We start from the raw sequence: 16,860 nt of genomic DNA on the forward strand, positions 1-16,860 counted from the left end.
ACTGAGTCCTAATCATGAAATTGACAAAATTTACCATCATTTGCCCAGCTGGATTCAGAATATCTGTGGACCAATGATTGCTTTATATCCCCGACTGTTTCCCTCTTTGAATGGGAGAATTTCTATCAATTATCCTATGCCCGCACTCCCACTGGATGTTGGATATGGGAGGCAGACAACTTGCTCTTTAGTTCACAGGTCTTCAAGTCAAGAGGAAAGGTCTTCAAGGAGCTCTATCCACATCATTGTATCCAAGGAGCCTCATCTGTACCTGGACCTGGGTCATGGTGTTGAGCCTGATCCTGTAATGGCATAAAACTTTGGGAGGTCTTGGAAGGGTAAATCTTGCATGCAGGAGGGAAACAAATTGCTGTGGCCAGAGAGCAGACTTGGACTATCGTATTTTTTTTTTTTAAGGGCAGCAACAATACATTCCCCAGTCCATATGCTCTTCTGGAACTTTCCAACGTGTACATCAAGAGGTGGAATCTAGAGACTTCCTTGGTGGTCCAGTAGCTAAGACTCCGTGCTCCAATGCAGGGAGCTTGGGTTTGATCCCTGGTCAGGGAACTAGATCCCACATGCCACAATGAAAGATTCTACATGCCACAATGAAGACTGAAGATCCCAAGTGCTGCAACTAACACCCAACAGAGACAAATAAACAATTTTTTTTTTAAAGAAAGAAAGAGGCCACCATTTGTCAGTGGTCTCAAAATACATTTTTTTTAAAAAGGTGGAATCTATATTCAATCCCCCAGAACTCAGGTTGGGCTTCATGACTGCCTAAACCAATGGGAGTACAGCAAAAATGACACTGTGTTACTTCTGAGGATAAGCCACAAAAATACCATACATTTCTACCTTGATTTCTTCGGATGCTCACTCCTGATATCCAGCTACCATGCTGTGAGGAAGCCCAAGCAGCCTTTGAAGGGGTTCACATGAAAAGTAACCAAAATTCTCACTCCACTGTCCTAGCCGAGATCCTAGAGCCAACAGCACCAAAACACCCATATGAGTGTATGATCTTAGAAGTGGATCTTCCCATCTCCACTGAGCTGCCTCAGCTGAAGCCCCACGGAGCAGAGACAAGCTGATCAGATCAGATCAGTCGCTCAGTCGTGTCCGACTCTTTGCGACCCCATGAATCGCAGCATGCCAGGCCTCCCTGTCCATCACCAACTCCCGGAGTTCACTCAGACTCATGTCCATCGAGTCAGTGATGCCATCCAGCCATCTCATCCTCTGTCGTCCCCTTCTCCTCCTGCCCCCAATCCCTCCCAGCATCAGAGTCTTTTCCAATGAGTCAACTCTTCGCATGAGGTGGCCAAAGTACTGGAGTTTCAGCTTAAGCATCATTCCTTCCAAACAAATCCCAGGGCTGATCTCCTTCAGAATGGACTGGTTGGATCTCCTTGCAGTCCAAGGGACTCTCAAGAGTCTTCTCCAACACCACAGTTCAAAAGCATCAATTCTTCGGCGTTCAGCCTTCTTCACAGTCCAACTCTCACGTCCATACATGACCACAGGAAAAACCATAGCCTTGACTAGACGAACCTTTGTTGGCAAAGTAATGTCTCTGCTTTTGAATATGCTATCTAGGTTGGTCATAACTTTCCTTCCAAGGAGTAAGCATCTTTTAATTTCATGGCTGCAGTCACCATCTGTAGTGATTTTGGAGCCCAGAAAAATAAAGTCTGACACTGTTTCCACTGTTTCCCCATCTATTTCCCATGAAGTGGTGGGACTGGATGCCATGATCTTCGTTTTCTGAATGTTGAGCTTTCAGCCAACTTTGTCCTGTCCAAATTGCTGATTCATGAGCAAAATAAGTGATTATTGTTTTCTCAAGCCACCAAGTTATGGGTACTTTGTTACATAGTAACAACCTTTATCTGGAGCAAAGAGGTTAGCCAAGAAAATATGAAGCATGAATACAGACATTGCTTCAGCCAACTACGCTCTGCCATGGTCTTACATCAAGTGCGTGGAGAATCTCTTGCTTCTTCAGTAGGAATTCTCTGTCTCCACAACCTTTCTTTTATTGCTTTGGCTTTAAGGTCCTTTATATACTATTTTTAAATACTTCTAGGTAAGGTCTCTGTTTATCCATTACTGTGTAACAAACTAACCCATAACTTGGTGGCTCCACAAAATTTATGTCTTGTACTACTAAAAAAAAAAAAAAAGCCAATGTCAAAGAGTGAGGAATTATTCCAAATTAAATAAAAATTGAATGCAATATATGACCCAGAATTTTGTTTTGCTATAGCAGACACTATTGGAACAACTGACAAAATCTGAATATGATCTGTATAGTAGACAGTACTTTTGCATCAATGCTAATTTCCTTATTTTAATCATTGTCCTATGGTTATATAAAAGAATGTTCTTATTTTTAGGATATATGTGCTGAAGTATTTAAGGATAATGGAACATCACGGCTGAAAGTCTCAAAGAGAAAATGATAATAAAATGTTAATGTTTGGGAAATCTGGGTAAAGGATATGTAGCAATTCTTTATTTAGTTATTGAAACAAAAGTCTGAAAATATGTCAAAATAAAGAATTTTAAACATAAAAAAGAGAAAGACTGAGAGAGGAATACTTTAAAATGCATAACTTCTGCAAGTGAAAAAAGTCATAAAGTTAAAAGGCAAAGTTAATAGTTAAGGACGTTCCCTTCTGGGTGTATATACAAAATAACTGTAAGTAGGGACTCAGACACATTTGTATACCATGTTCGCAGCAGCATTAGTCACAATAGCCAAAAGGTGAAAACAATTCAAGTATTCATTGACGGATGAGTGGATAAACAAAACGTGGTATATGCACATGATCGAATATTATCCAGTCTTTAAGCCCTGACACATGCTACACGAAGAATGAACCTTGACGACATTATGCTAAGTGAAATAATCCTGCCAACAAAAGGACAAAAATGGTATGATTCCACTTATGTGAGGGTCCTAGAGTAGCCAAATTCATAGAGACGCAAAGAACAGAAGTTACCAGAGGCTGGGGCGGTAGGGAGAGTGGGAGTTAGTGTTTGATGGGCATAGAGTTTCAATTTGGAATGATGAAAAGGTTCTGGAGATGGATGGGGATGGTCGTTGCATAACAATGTGAATGTACTTAATGCCACTGAACTATACACTTAAAATGGTTAAAATGGTAAATTTTATGTAATGCATATTTTACCACAATAAAAAATGAAATGAAATAACAAAGACCATTAGAAAACTGGAAAAATATTTGTAATATATTTGCAAACATAACTGCAGTGCATTGTCAGTTCTTTTTAGCATGGGAAAATGATAGGAACATGCAATGCCAAACAAGACGGATGAAGAAGAGGAGAAATACAAAATGGCCAAACAGCACTTTGGAAATATATTCAGTCTCTCAAGTAAGCGGTTTTAGTGAGTACATGGGATAATATCATATACAGCTGGTGAGTGTGTAGATGAGCATCTTTCTGGAAGGCAATTTGGTTCTATGCATCATATCTTTTTAAAAAGTACCCTACAATTGCACTACTGGGAATTAATTCTAAAGAAGTCGTCAGATAAGATACAAGGACAGCAATACAGAATGGCTTATATACAGACAAAAATTTGAATCAACACAGAGATCCAGGAAGAGGGGGGTTGTAAATGAATGCTGCTACATCCATGGACTACAGTGCAACCTTTAAAAACGATGACATTCTGCTATATTTATTGACATGCAGAGGTGTTCATGACATATTTTAAGTGTAAAAAAATGCAGAATAAGAAGCAATATGTTTAGTGTGGGGGCGGGGGGTGCATGTGTCTGAATACATTAGAAGCCGAGAAGAAATGTTAGCCTTGCTCATTTCTGGCTGGGGGAACTCCAGATACTTTCTTCTTCTTTATACTTGTCTGCATTTTCTAATTTTTTTTTGGCTATGAGCATGTATTACTTCTATCAGAAAATTTTAGAAAGACCTTTTTTTCACAACTACAGAAAAGCACAGATGTGGTCCTGGCTGGAAACCAAAGATGCTGTTATGAATCCCACTGCTGTTCTCATCTGGGGATCTCAAAACACATCACAAAACATCTGCTGAGGTCCTGGCAGACCCTGAAGATGTCTTGGTCAAAGTCACCCTGCCTGGGAGTCTCCTGGAGGGTAGTCTCGGATCCCTGTCCTTCCACAGAGCCAGCTCACGGACATTCCTGAGGTCTTCCATCACCTGGAGCAAGTGAGCAAAGTTCTAGAATCTCATTCGCAGCCCCTTCCATTGCTTTTCAGGGCGTCAGGCTCCCGCTGGAGCACCTGCTTCACCGCTTTCCCCTGCCACTCATGCCTCAAGCTGACTACAGCACAGCCCTGAGGAGAGACGGTCACATCGTGGTGCCCCGATGCCAATCTTCTCTTGGATACTGGGCTGCTGGGCCCTGGTAAAGCTGGGAGCCCCCATCCTGGACATCTGGGGTATCTCATCAAGGGTGCCACAGAAAAAGCTTGGCTTAGGGACCCAGAAAATGTGGTGCATCCCAGATCGGGTTCTTATTTGCCACATGTGGGTTATGAGTTATGCAACCTGGCTGGTGGCCTTTTCCTTCAATTTCTTTGCCTGTAAAATGGGTACACTGGACTCCTCTCTAGCTCTGCATAGAGATGAAGTAGCAACAACGATAGAAATAATACCATTAAGGATTATTTTAGCTACTACTTTCCAAGAACCTACTATGTACCCAGCCCTGTGCAATACACATATAGATTTCGATCAGCTCATCTTCACAATGTCATGAGATGGGGTCTGTAACTGTACCCACTTGACAGATAAGGAATCTAAGGCTCTAAGAGGTTAAGTGAGTGGCCCTTATCTCGCAGCTTGGAGGCAGTACAGCGTAGGCTGAAGCTTTAGCTGCCTGTCTCCTGATTCCACGCTGGGACTGCATTCTGCTCTGCCCTTTCTCTCCCCACCTCTGGTACGTTTCTTCCTTTTGTTCCTCCTTCCTGACTGAGCAACCCTAAAGTGAAGCACTGTCCTAGGCGTGCAGAAGGTGCAAGGAGCTGGGGGGGGGGGGGGTGGGGTGGGGTCTGTTGATATCTGTGTACCCTCCTGCCCTCAAGAAGGCTGCAGGCTAGAGCCTGCAGACAATGAAGCCTTCCATCCTTCATTGTTTATAAGAGCATCACAATGGGCTGCCCATCCACATGGGACCACATAAACAACTCATGTGACTTTTGCACAGTGGAAATCTCTGCAGCCATTACCAAGGACAAAGTAGCCGCTCAGAGAACAATATCTAAGATATGGTGTTAAGTGGAGTAAGCAAGAATAGAAAGGAAGGTTTTACATGAGCCCATTTGATTTTTTAAAAATGTGTAACATCTTAATTTGATTGATTGATTATTGTTATGACAGTATTCTTTTTAGTGAGGTAGAATTCACACAACATATTAACCATTTTAAAGTGAAAAATTTGGTAGCATTTAGCACATTCATAACATTATGCAACCACCACCTCTACCTACTTCCCATTGTCATCATCCCAAAAGGAAACCCTGTTCCCATTAAATAGTCACTCTCTTTTGCCTCCTCCTCCAACCCCTGGCAACCATTAACCTGCTTTCTGTCTCTTTGGGTTAATGTATTCTGGATATTTCATAGAAAAGGAATCATACAATTTGTGGCCTGTTGTGTCTGGCTTCTTTCACTTCATGTAATGTTTTCAAGGTTTGTTCATGTCATAGCAGGTATCAGAAGTTTATTCTTTTTTACAGCTGAATAATATTCCACTGTCTGGGTAGGGCTGTTTGCTCATTTATCAGATGAGAGACATGTATTTTTCCCCCACCTTTTGGCAACTGTGAATAATGCTGCTATGAATGTTTGTGCATAAGATTTTCTTTGAGTCCCTGTTTCAATTTCTTTGGGTATACATCTAGGAGTGGAGTTGCTGGGTCACAGAGAAACTCTATGTTTAATTTCTTGAGCAACTGCCAAACTATTTTCCACAGTGACTATACCATTCTACATTCCCACCAGCAATGTGCAAGGGTTTCCATTTCTCCATATTCTTGCCAGTACTTTTATTTTCTGCTTTTTCTTTATAGCTATTCCTATGAGTATAAGGCTACTATAAGATTTCCTAGTGACTAATGACACTGAATATCTTTCCATGTGCTTTTTGGCCATTTGTATACCTTCTTTGGAGACATGTCTATTCAAGTCTTTTGACCATTTTTTAATTGGGTTATTTGTCATTTTGTTGTTGAGCTGTAAGAATTCTCCATTTGGGTTTTAGGACATGCCTGTCTATGTATGTCCCTTCATTCAAAGCATTCACAAATGTTTATCAAGCACCTACTAAAGGTAAACATTCATAAATGTTTATCTATCACTGTAAAGTGGGAGACAAAAAGATGCTTGCTTAGGGACTTCCTTGGTGGTCCAGAGGTTAAGAATCCACCTTCTAATGCATGAGACGCAGGTTCAATCCCTAGTCAGGGAACTAAGATCCCACATGCTGCAGGGCAACTAAGCCTAGGTGCAGCAGCTAGAGAGAATCTTTGTGCTGCAACTAAGACCCGCTGTGGCTATAAATAAATAAATAGTATTTTTTTTTAAAAGATGCTTGCTTATAAGGAGCTTCTGGTCTAATAGGGAAGACAGAAAAAAGGAAGCAAATAAATAAAACAAGATCTATTCAGATTGTGGTAAGTGCTAAGGATAAAGTAAAGTGATGTGATGGAATAGACTGGGAGAAGAATTTCTGTACTCAGTGTGGCCAGGGAGGCCTCTCTTTCAGGAGGGAACATTTGGGTTGAGACAGAGAGAGAACAGAGCCAAGATCTGGGATAAGGGCTCAGGCAATGAGAAGAGTTAATGCAAAGGCCCTGAGGCCAAATGAGTTTGCTATATGTGAAGAACAGCAGGAAGGCCAGTGTAGCTGGAGCAGAGTGAGCATGGGGAAGAAATATGTGTCGATAAAATCAGAGTTGCAGATGGGGGCTGGAGCACTTCTTAAGTCTGGACAAAAGCTGGACACATAAAATAGATTGTGGCAACTTCTGCGGTGATATGGACTTTCCCTTTCTACTGTACAGATTCCTCTTGTGTTGTTTTTATTAAAATCAAATATTGCTTTTGTGAGAAAAATTATTATAAAGAGCAATGCATGCCCAATATAGAAAATTTTAATATAGAATCACATAAAGAAGAAAATTAAAATAAAAACTACCCAGATGGTCAGCCCCTAGAGATAAGCCCTCTGGTAGGGATTTTATTTCTCCTCAGAAAAGGCAATTTCATATCAAAGAGCATACCTTCCAGCCTCTGTAAGTTGCCCTGGAGCCCTCGGAAAGGCCCTCTTAAGAAACAACCAGATCTCACATATAAAAGCTTTCAAAGTATGTACAACCTTCAGTCCAGCATTTCACTTGTAGAAGCACATCTTAATGACATAATTGGATGACTGGACAATGTAAAAATGTTACAAGAATGGTGACTACGTCGCTATTTATAACTGAGAAAAACGGAAAACAGTCTAAATGCCCATTAAAGGGGGAAATGGTTGAATAAAATATGGGACATCCATACAGTGGGATGTTCAACAGCTGTTACAATAATGAATCGATATTTATTGACAAGGAATGGTCTTCTGGTTGTATATAAAGCAAATAAATGGTTATGAAACTTTATGTATGGAATGACCCCCATTTGTTTTATTTCTATATAGGGGTATATACCTATATAGGTATTTATACATTTCCTGGTGGCTCAGATGGTAAAGAATCTGCCTGCAATGCAGGAGACCCAGGTTTGATCCCTGGGTTGGGAAGAACCCCTGGGGAAGGGACTGGCAACCCACTCCAGTATTCTTGCCTGGAGAATTCCATGGAAAGAGGAGTCTGGTGAGCTACAGTCCATGGGGTCACAGAGAGTCGGACACAACTGAGAGACTAATGCTTTCACTGTATGCTTGAAAGTAGACCACAAAAACATACACCAACATGTTAAATTGTTATTTCTGAGTAAAGAAATTACAAATGATATTTTTCATTATCTAATTTTTCCACAGTAAGTGAATACTACTTTTACTTTCAAAACTAAATAACATCCTAGCTCAATCCCACCTCAGGGCCTTGCCCTGACAGGTCCCTCTGCCTGGAATATTCTTCTCCAGGCATCCTCCATTTAAAGTCTTTGCTGAGATGTCATTTTCTCGAGGAGCTTTCCAGACCATTTTAACTTGCCCCCAAACACCACTCTCTCTTGCCTCTTAACTTGCTATATTTCCCTTTTATTTCATAGAACTTATCAACTTCTAACTGAATTTGTAATTTGCTTATTTATTACACTTATCATCTATGATCTCTTATCCCCTACCCTCAGCCAACAGATCAGATCCAGGAGGTAAAAAAATTTTTGCCTATATTTTCCCCTGTTGATTCCCAGAGCCTAGAACGGATTCCCAGGCTTGGAGCAGAGTAGGAGCTCAATAAATACTTGAGGAATGAATGAAATATAAGCAAGCAAATGGTTTTCCTGCACGGATACCTTTGTCCTTGCCCTTCTGATTTTCAGAAATGGTATGGATGAGGCATCTGGCAAGCCCAGTGAAGGTCTGGAGGGAGAAAAGATGTCCTCTCGGTTTCCACATTCCTGCTCCCCTCTCTTGCCTGAGAGCAGAGGTAGCTGCGCTGAGCCCTAACTACCACCGCCCCCTGCCGGGAAGTTTGAAGAACTGCAGAGCTCTGCTGTGACCCCAGACACGTTTGAAAAATGATGAAACCTGGGAGTTTGAAGGAAACCAGGCAGAAAAGTTATGGGGTGAAGCCCCCATGTTTTCCTCTGGCAACCAGATAAACCCGTGGAGGCCTTTATTAGGCTGGAAGAGGGGTTGAGAAGGAAACGGGGTTCACTTTCTCAGCAGTGGGGTCCTGAGGAGTCCTGACTCAGGCAGTTTCTCTCTCAGGGTGGAAGGAATGCTCCTGATGAGAAATTTGGCGCAACTTAGCAGCAGCAGACCTTAGTGGATGGGCTTCCCTGGTGGCTCAGTGGTAAAGAATCAGTGCAGGAGATGCAGGTTCAAACCCTGGGTCAGGAAGATCCCCTGGAGAAGGAAATGGCAACCCACTCCAGTATTCTTTCCTGGGAAATCCCATAGACAGAGGAGCCTGGCAAGCTACAGTCCAGGGGGTCGTAAAGATTCAGACACAATTGAGCAACTAAACAATGACGACCTTAGTGGATATCAACCATAATTCAAAGTCAACTCTCCAGGGATCTTTTTTTTTTTTTTTTTAATTTCTGGCTTTCCTGGAGTTAGTTCAAGTACAGGGTTTTTCTCAGGTTTTGTGTTTACCATGTGTTCTTTTTCTCCACCCCATCCCACAAAAGGAGAATTTTGAATCCAGTTTTTATCCAGACCTTTAAATGAATGCGCAAGTTCAGTTACAGAAAGAGGAAATGGAATGGTCACGTTTGCTTACTGGCTTAGCATTTTTAAGGAGCGGTTACCTCTAGCCAGGCAGGGTTCTAGATGCTGGGTATACAGCAGAGAAAAAAACAGAAATCTCATCCGTCACAGGGTTGATATTCTGGGGAGGGGACAGATGCTTCACCCAGAAATAAATTCAAATACCTAATTTAAAACTGTGCTAAGTGCTCTGAAAGAGAATATGGTAAAGAAGAGTAATGGGATAGACTTTGATTTTGGGAAATCCACACAAGAACAAGATATTTAAATTTGAATTTTGTTGCCAATAGTCAGGGGCCATCTGGGGGCCTCAGTCTTTCAACCTTGGCAAAATACCTCCCCAGAGAACAATAATTTGCTCATTTTAGTAACTGTTTGCTCTATAGCACAGAGTATCGCACAGTGGTCTAGGATCAGAATCCTGGCTTCAAACCCTGGCTCTGCCCTCTTCTTCTTACCCACCCCTCACCCAGCACCATAGAACAAGGGTATTAGTTCCCTGACCAGGGAATGAACCTATGTCCCTGGAGTGGAAGTGCAGATCTTAACCACTGGACGACCAGGGAAGTCCCTGCCATCTTCTTTAGTTTCTACTTTTTTGGTCCCATAGAGTTGTTATACGGAGAAGGCAATGGCACCCACTCCAGTACTCTTGCCTGGAAAATCCCATGGACAGAGGAGCCTGGTGGGCTGCAGTCCATGGGGTCGAGAAGAGTGGGGCACGACTGAGCGACTTCACTTTCACTTTTCACTTTCATGCATTGGAGAAGGAAATGGCAACCCACTCCAGTGTTCTTGCCTGGAGAATCCCAGGGACGGGGGAGCCTGGTGGGCTGCCATCTATGGGGTCGCACAGAGTCAGACACGACTGAAGCGACTTTGCAGCAGCAGCAAAGTTATTATAAGGACTTAATAAGATAGAAATAAAGCAACTGATATAGTACCTGGCAAGTAGTCAGTATTTTAAAAAACACCAATTGTAATTGTTAAAGGCTCTGAGAAGTTCTGCAACTGAGAAACCTTTTTTTTTTTTAATTTACCACCTTCACTAATTTAAAAAAATGTTTATTTAGATATTATTTGGCTGAAGCAGGTCTTCGTTGTGGCACATGGGACCATTTTTTGTTGTTTTTGTTTATATTTACTCTTTTTTAAAAACTTTTTATTTTGTATTGGGGTATAGCTGAATAAGTGTTGTGATAGCCTCAGGTGAACAGCCAAGGGACTCCGCCATATATATACATATACATATTTCCACTCTTCCCCTAACTCTCCTCCTTTTCAGGCTGCCACATAACGTTGAGCAGAGTTCCCTATGCTATACAGTAGATCCTTGTTAGTCATCTATTTTAAATATAGCTGTGTATGTATGTCCATCCCAAACTCCCTACCTATCCCTTCTCCCAGCACCAGGGATCAACCCTGCATTTAGAATGTGGAATCTAAGCCACCAAACCACCAAGAAAGTCCCTAGAAACCTCTTTAACTAGATTCATTCTTCAGCTATAGAAAATTTTTGTTATATTTTATATTCCACTATATATTTTGGGGGGAAATTATTTCAGCTTTTTTGGAAGGAGTGGTAAGCAGACATTCTTCACTGCCTTACCCCAAATCATTTGCCATCTTTTTTCTTGTTAACAAAACTCTAAGTTTAGGATTTGACCAAAGACAAAATAGTCCTCCAATGGTTTAAGCTCCTGCTAATGGTCTTCTGCAACCCAAAGCATACCTCGTGCATATAGGGGCCCCAGGTCTCTGTTCAGAACTAAGATCAACCTGGTTTTCTCCATTTGTGTTAATACCTGCATGTTCACGCTTAGGACAGTCTCTGGGCATTGTTACAGGCAGAACGAATTCTTCCCTGAGACCTGTTCCCTCTGTAAAACCATGACTCACTTCAGAGACTCTCGTTGGCCTCACACCTTCATTCCAGAGTGGATTCCATGATCTATTCCCCTTTGTCTTCCTCATCTCTCCTGTCTATTTTTGTCCTTTGTAAAAAGCCCTGGCCCCTGGCCGGGATACAGAAATGTTAGCACACACTCCCCCTTAATCCCGCAGGCTCCTCTTCCCTTGTCCAAAGTCATCCAAGACAAGAGGGCAAACTTAGCTTTCTCTGTCTGACTTTTCCTGGGGAAACAGACGTGCTCCATTGTGGGTCCCACCCTCAAAGTCTCCTATTCTCCTCACGACATGTAACTCAAGGACCTTCTTTCTGTCTCAGAAGATACATACAAAGGATGAATAGCAGATACATGGCACGCAGCATGCATACACAACTCCCTAATCCAGCACCCTAGGCAGACATTGCTAATCAATCACAGTACTCTTTTTTTATTAAGCCAGGATAGCCATGCTCAATTGAAGTTGATAGGTGAGATCCTTAACCCCTCTGACATGGATGGTGGTAAGGGATAAAGAGCAACATCCACACTCAACTCAAATAAGATTCCTCTGATGCCTGTCACTGTGATACTCTTGGTGAGCCAGAAGGGACCCACCTTGCCTGAAGTCTTCCTTTTATTTTTGAAGTCTTTCTTTTAAAAATATTTATTTTTTCACTGCAACATGCAGGATCTTTAGTTGTAGAATGTGGGAATCTAGTTCCCTGACCAGGGATTGAATCTGGGGCCCCTGCATTCAGAGCTTGGAGTCTCAGTCACTGGACCAGCAGGGAAGTTCCTGGCCTGAAGTCTTGGACAGGACAGGTGTGAGGACCACAGACTTCAGCCTCCAGAGACACTGCATAGGACGTCTGTCCAGGCCTTTTACACATGTGTCCTGGACTCACTCTAAGACCATCCTCAGTCCCTTTTGAATTCAGTTCCATAGAACAAGTCTACAGTGATCACCTACTGTGTGCCAGGACTGAGGGCCCTGGAAAGATGAATGAATCCTGGTTTCCAATCTGGAAGGTTCTGGAGAAAGAGAGAGACTAACAGAATGATAAGCCAATGCAGTGAATGCTGCAATAGAGCATTCAGCAAATACTGACTGAGTGCCTACTATGTGCCAGGCACTGTGCTGAGTGCCACGGGAAGATGGTCAGCAAGATAGACACGGTCTCTACGTTGTGGAGCTACAGCCCAGGCAGGGAGTCAGTGCTCATCAAATAATCAGACAGAGGAGTGTGAAAAGTGACTGTGATGAGTGAGGGAGAGAGGATTCCAGTGCTAGAAATCTTCACCTGGGCCACTGGGGAAGAAGGAACAAGTTAGTTAAAGAGTAAGTAACTGCTAGGTAAACCAGTGGCTCTCTAATGGACACAATTTTGGGGCCACCCCTAGGGGACACATGGCAATGTCTGGCAATGTCTTTTTAAGTATCTCTATTTATTTATTTGGCTGTACTTGGTCTTAGTCACAGCATGTGAGATTTTTGATCTTTGTTGCAGTATGCATAATCTTTAGTTGCAGCATGCCAACTCTTACTTGGGGCATGTAGGATCTAGTTCCCTGCCCAGGGATTAAACCTGGGGCCCTCTGCATTGTGAGCATGGAGTCTTAGCCACTGGACCCTCACAGAAGTCCCATCTGGCAACGTCTTTGATTATTACAACTGGGTGGTATCTAGTGGGAAGAGACCAGGGATGCTACTCAACATCTTCCAACCCACAGGTCAGCCCCCAACAACAAAGAATTATCTGGCCCCAAATGTCAATAGTACTGATGACCTCACGATTCCCCACCTCCAGCCATGGAAGAGAGGTCGAGGGTGTCAGTTCATCTCCCTTGCCATCTCCAACCAAGCATGGCCATCCTGGCTCACTGAGAGAGTGCTGTGATTGACTGGCAGTGTCTGCCACGGGCACTGGGTTAGGGAGTGGTGTATGCATGCCATGTGGCATGTATTTGCTAGTCCTGCTTTGCAGGTGTCCTCGGAGAACTGAGACAGAAAGTTCCAAGGCCATGCATGGTGACACTGAGAAACTCTGACCTAGATAAAGAGAGACGGGAAGAAGGGTCCAGATAGATGGAAGACTCTTTGTCCTCAGAGAGTAAGCAACAATTTAAAAGAATGAGTGGACATAACTGGCTGTGAAAAGGTTCCCCTTGCTGCCATGTGGCAAGTCTGTGGACGGTCAAGGACAGGAAGCAGGGAGGCTATTGGAGTCATCCAGGTGAGTGGTCGCAGGGATTTGATCGGGACAGCTGTGCACACCCTGCAGGCCTGAGCTGAGGGAAGACAGAAGACTGGACACGAATTCACGGAAGAAGTTTTGAATTCTGGTTTCCATTTGGGGTTAGATATTCTAAATATTGGAGTAAGATTGTCTTTAGGATTAAATGACCATAGGACTGTCTTTTACCTAAAATGAGCAGAAAAGTCATGCACAGAAAACTCAACTTTTCATCCAAGGACGGGCGTAGGTTACCCCAGAAAATAGGATTTAGGAAGACACTGGAAGGCAAAATCCAAGCTGTGTTTTGTTCAGTGTTCTTAATCAAGCTGAACAGCGCCCCATGAGATTGGTGTTCTTACCCACCCATTTCACAGGTGCAAAAAGGGAGTTTCCACAAAGAAGAGCCACTTGCCCTCCAGGAGCCAGGCAGCAAGCGGCAGAAGTGGCGTTCTTCCCTCTTGACTCCAAGTGTCCCTCCTTCCCCACAGCCAGGCCAGGAGACGGCAGGAGGAAAGACAGGATTGGCGGACTTCAGCACTCCGAGGCATCTGCATGCTCTTCACTGGCGGAGAACCCATCTCTCCCAATGTTGTTGTTGATGTTGTTTAGCTGCTAAGTCATGCCCAACTCTTTGTGACCACATGGACTATAGCCCAAAAGACTCCTCTGTCCATGCAATTTCCCAGGCAAGAATACTAGAGTGGGTTGCCATTTCCTTCTCCAGGGGATCTTTCCGACCCAGGGATCAAACCTGTGTCTCCTGCATTGACAGGCAGCTTTCTTACCACTGAGCCACCTGGGAAAGCTCCATCTCTCCTATCTTCATAATAATTCTCAAGATCAGTGGTTCTAACCCTTGTATAATTCCCCCCGCCAAGAGGAGAATTGGCTGCATCTGGAGACATTCCTGGTTGTCACAATCTGGGAAGGGGTTACTCCTGGCATCTACTGAGTGAACACCAGGAACACTGCTCAATGTCCCGCCATGCACAGGACAGCCCCTATCCCATTAAAAAAAAAAAAAAAACTACCTGGCCCCAAATATCAAAAGAGCTGAGGCTCAAGAATCCTGCTCCAGGATCAAAGCCCTGTGAATACCCATGGCTGTGCCGGAAAGGTGCAGGGGCCCCAGCCCTGCAGAGCCCTGTGAGCTGAAGACATGCTGAAAGGTCCTTCACCCGAGAACCCTGGGTGGGATGACTAATGAGCCAGGAGCTCAGCCTTTATACAGCTCCAGAGCGGGGCCTAAGTGACAGGTTCGGCTGTCATGATGCCACGGTTTCAACAAAGGGGACTTGGACAGGCGGGCAGAGGAGTGTGGAAAGGCTGTGGGGGAGGTCAGGGCAGCAGCTGTTACTGGAATCTGGGCCTCACAGAAAGGAACAATGCCCCCAGAATGCCAGGCGTGCCACGGAGACAGCTGAGCCTGCAGGGCGGGCGGGCGTGGGCAACGGGCATCTGAAGGGCACCAGTAAAAATGGAATTGTCTGGGTGCCTTGGTCCCCCCACGCAGGCAAGGCAGATGACTGAGGGCTAAAAATACCAGGAGAGGAGAAGCCACCAGAGGCTTGTCTGGCTGCCTGGGACTGGGTCTGACCTCTAGGCTCCCTGGGGGTGGTAAGAGCTGGGATCCCTAAGCCCCCAGATCGGATAGCAGAGTGAGGAAAACTGCAGTGGTGGAGTCTGGCATGCAGGCTTCAAATGTGCCAGGCACTAGCCCTGGAGAGTGACTGCTCTTCTCTGAGCCTCAGTTTCCCCATCTGGAAAATGTGTCTAATACTAGTACTCTCCTCCCAGGGCTGTGAGAATGAAATAAGATGATGGTTAAAGCTCTCAGGTCAGTGTCTGTCACATGAGCTCTAGATAAACAGGACAATAATGATTTGATTTCTCTGGGGACCTCAGTTTGGGGAGATCATGGGACAGTGGCTGGGAGGTGGTCACGGTGGGCAGGCCTGCTTTCTCCAGGCCTTATTATCTACCCCCAAGAATCCAGCACAGGCTTTAATGTCCCCTCCAGACCCAGCACTTCCCCCTCATGCGTGTCCTTCCTCCACCAGGAGGCTTCATTTCAGCAACACAAACATGTCCAAGTGTCACAGCTCACCTTCCCCCAGCACCTCTGCCTGAGGGTGAGGTGGGGGCTGGGGTAGGAAATGAGCTGCAAAGATAACCAGTAGTAACTGCTTTGCGCACATGCGTACACACACACACACACACAGGTATTCATGGTGCACATACTCTGGGCAAAGCCATTCACAGGAATTCTACGAGTTACTATGTGGATGGTACTTGGAACAGTACCTGGCACAGAGCAAGCACACAATACATGTTAGTTGCCATCCTTAGCATCTCAATGATCTAGTTTTACTTTTAAAACAATCTTCTAAGGCCAGCTCTATTGTTTTCCTCCATTTATAAGTAAGGAATCTGAGGTTCAGGGTAGTTAAGTCACTTTTCCAGAGCCCTACAATAAAGGAAGTGAAGGAGCTGACCTGGAATCCAGCTTTCAATAATTGTACCACTCTGGTATATCAGGGTCAAGTGGTAAAAGATCTTAACTATTGGACCAAATCGGGGAGCGTTCTTCCTCACGTAGTAGGGAGGCACTGAAAGTTCTAAAACACGTATAGGTCATCATCAGAACTGGGTATGTCAGGAAGTACTGGAGTTGGGGTATACAGAAGGCATAGGTGGAAAGGCAGGAGAAGAGGGGCCTCAAACAAATCAGGATCTACTACCATATGCCAGACCTAGGACAACATTTAGGAGAAATGATTTGCAAGACATGATAGGGGCAGAACAGACTTATTTGCCAGTGGGACAGAACCAAGAGGACTGAAAATTTTGGTCTGGTCGTTAATAAGCAAAGAGTTTGGTTGAGCGAGAGAAAAGAAAATAAATTCATGTTTGAACATGTTATCTCTTTTACCCCTCTTTTTCCCCTCTCCCTGGACATGGCTGACCTCCAGTGCTCTGGAAAAAGAGCTGACAATTACTGAACACTTATTGTGAGCCCAGAGCATTCCAGCACTTTGCAAGCATGAGTTAACTCATTCAAACCTCACAAGAATGCTTGCAACACTTGGAAATTAGGGTCTCTATTATCCCCATGTCACAGATGAGGAAACTGAGGCTGCTTGATCAACTTGCGCTCGCTACACAGAAGGTGCCCCGTCACTGTAGCTGCCCCATCTCCGCTGGGCACAGAGCCTGTCTACCCAGGTCTGACTTGCTGGAGAAGCCAACTTCCCCACCTGGTGGCTCTCAC

The sequence above is a fragment of the Bos indicus x Bos taurus genome, chromosome 17 (assembly GCF_003369695.1).
Source record: "Bos indicus x Bos taurus breed Angus x Brahman F1 hybrid chromosome 17, Bos_hybrid_MaternalHap_v2.0, whole genome shotgun sequence".
NCBI classification, from domain to species: Eukaryota; Metazoa; Chordata; class Mammalia; order Artiodactyla; family Bovidae; genus Bos; species Bos indicus x Bos taurus.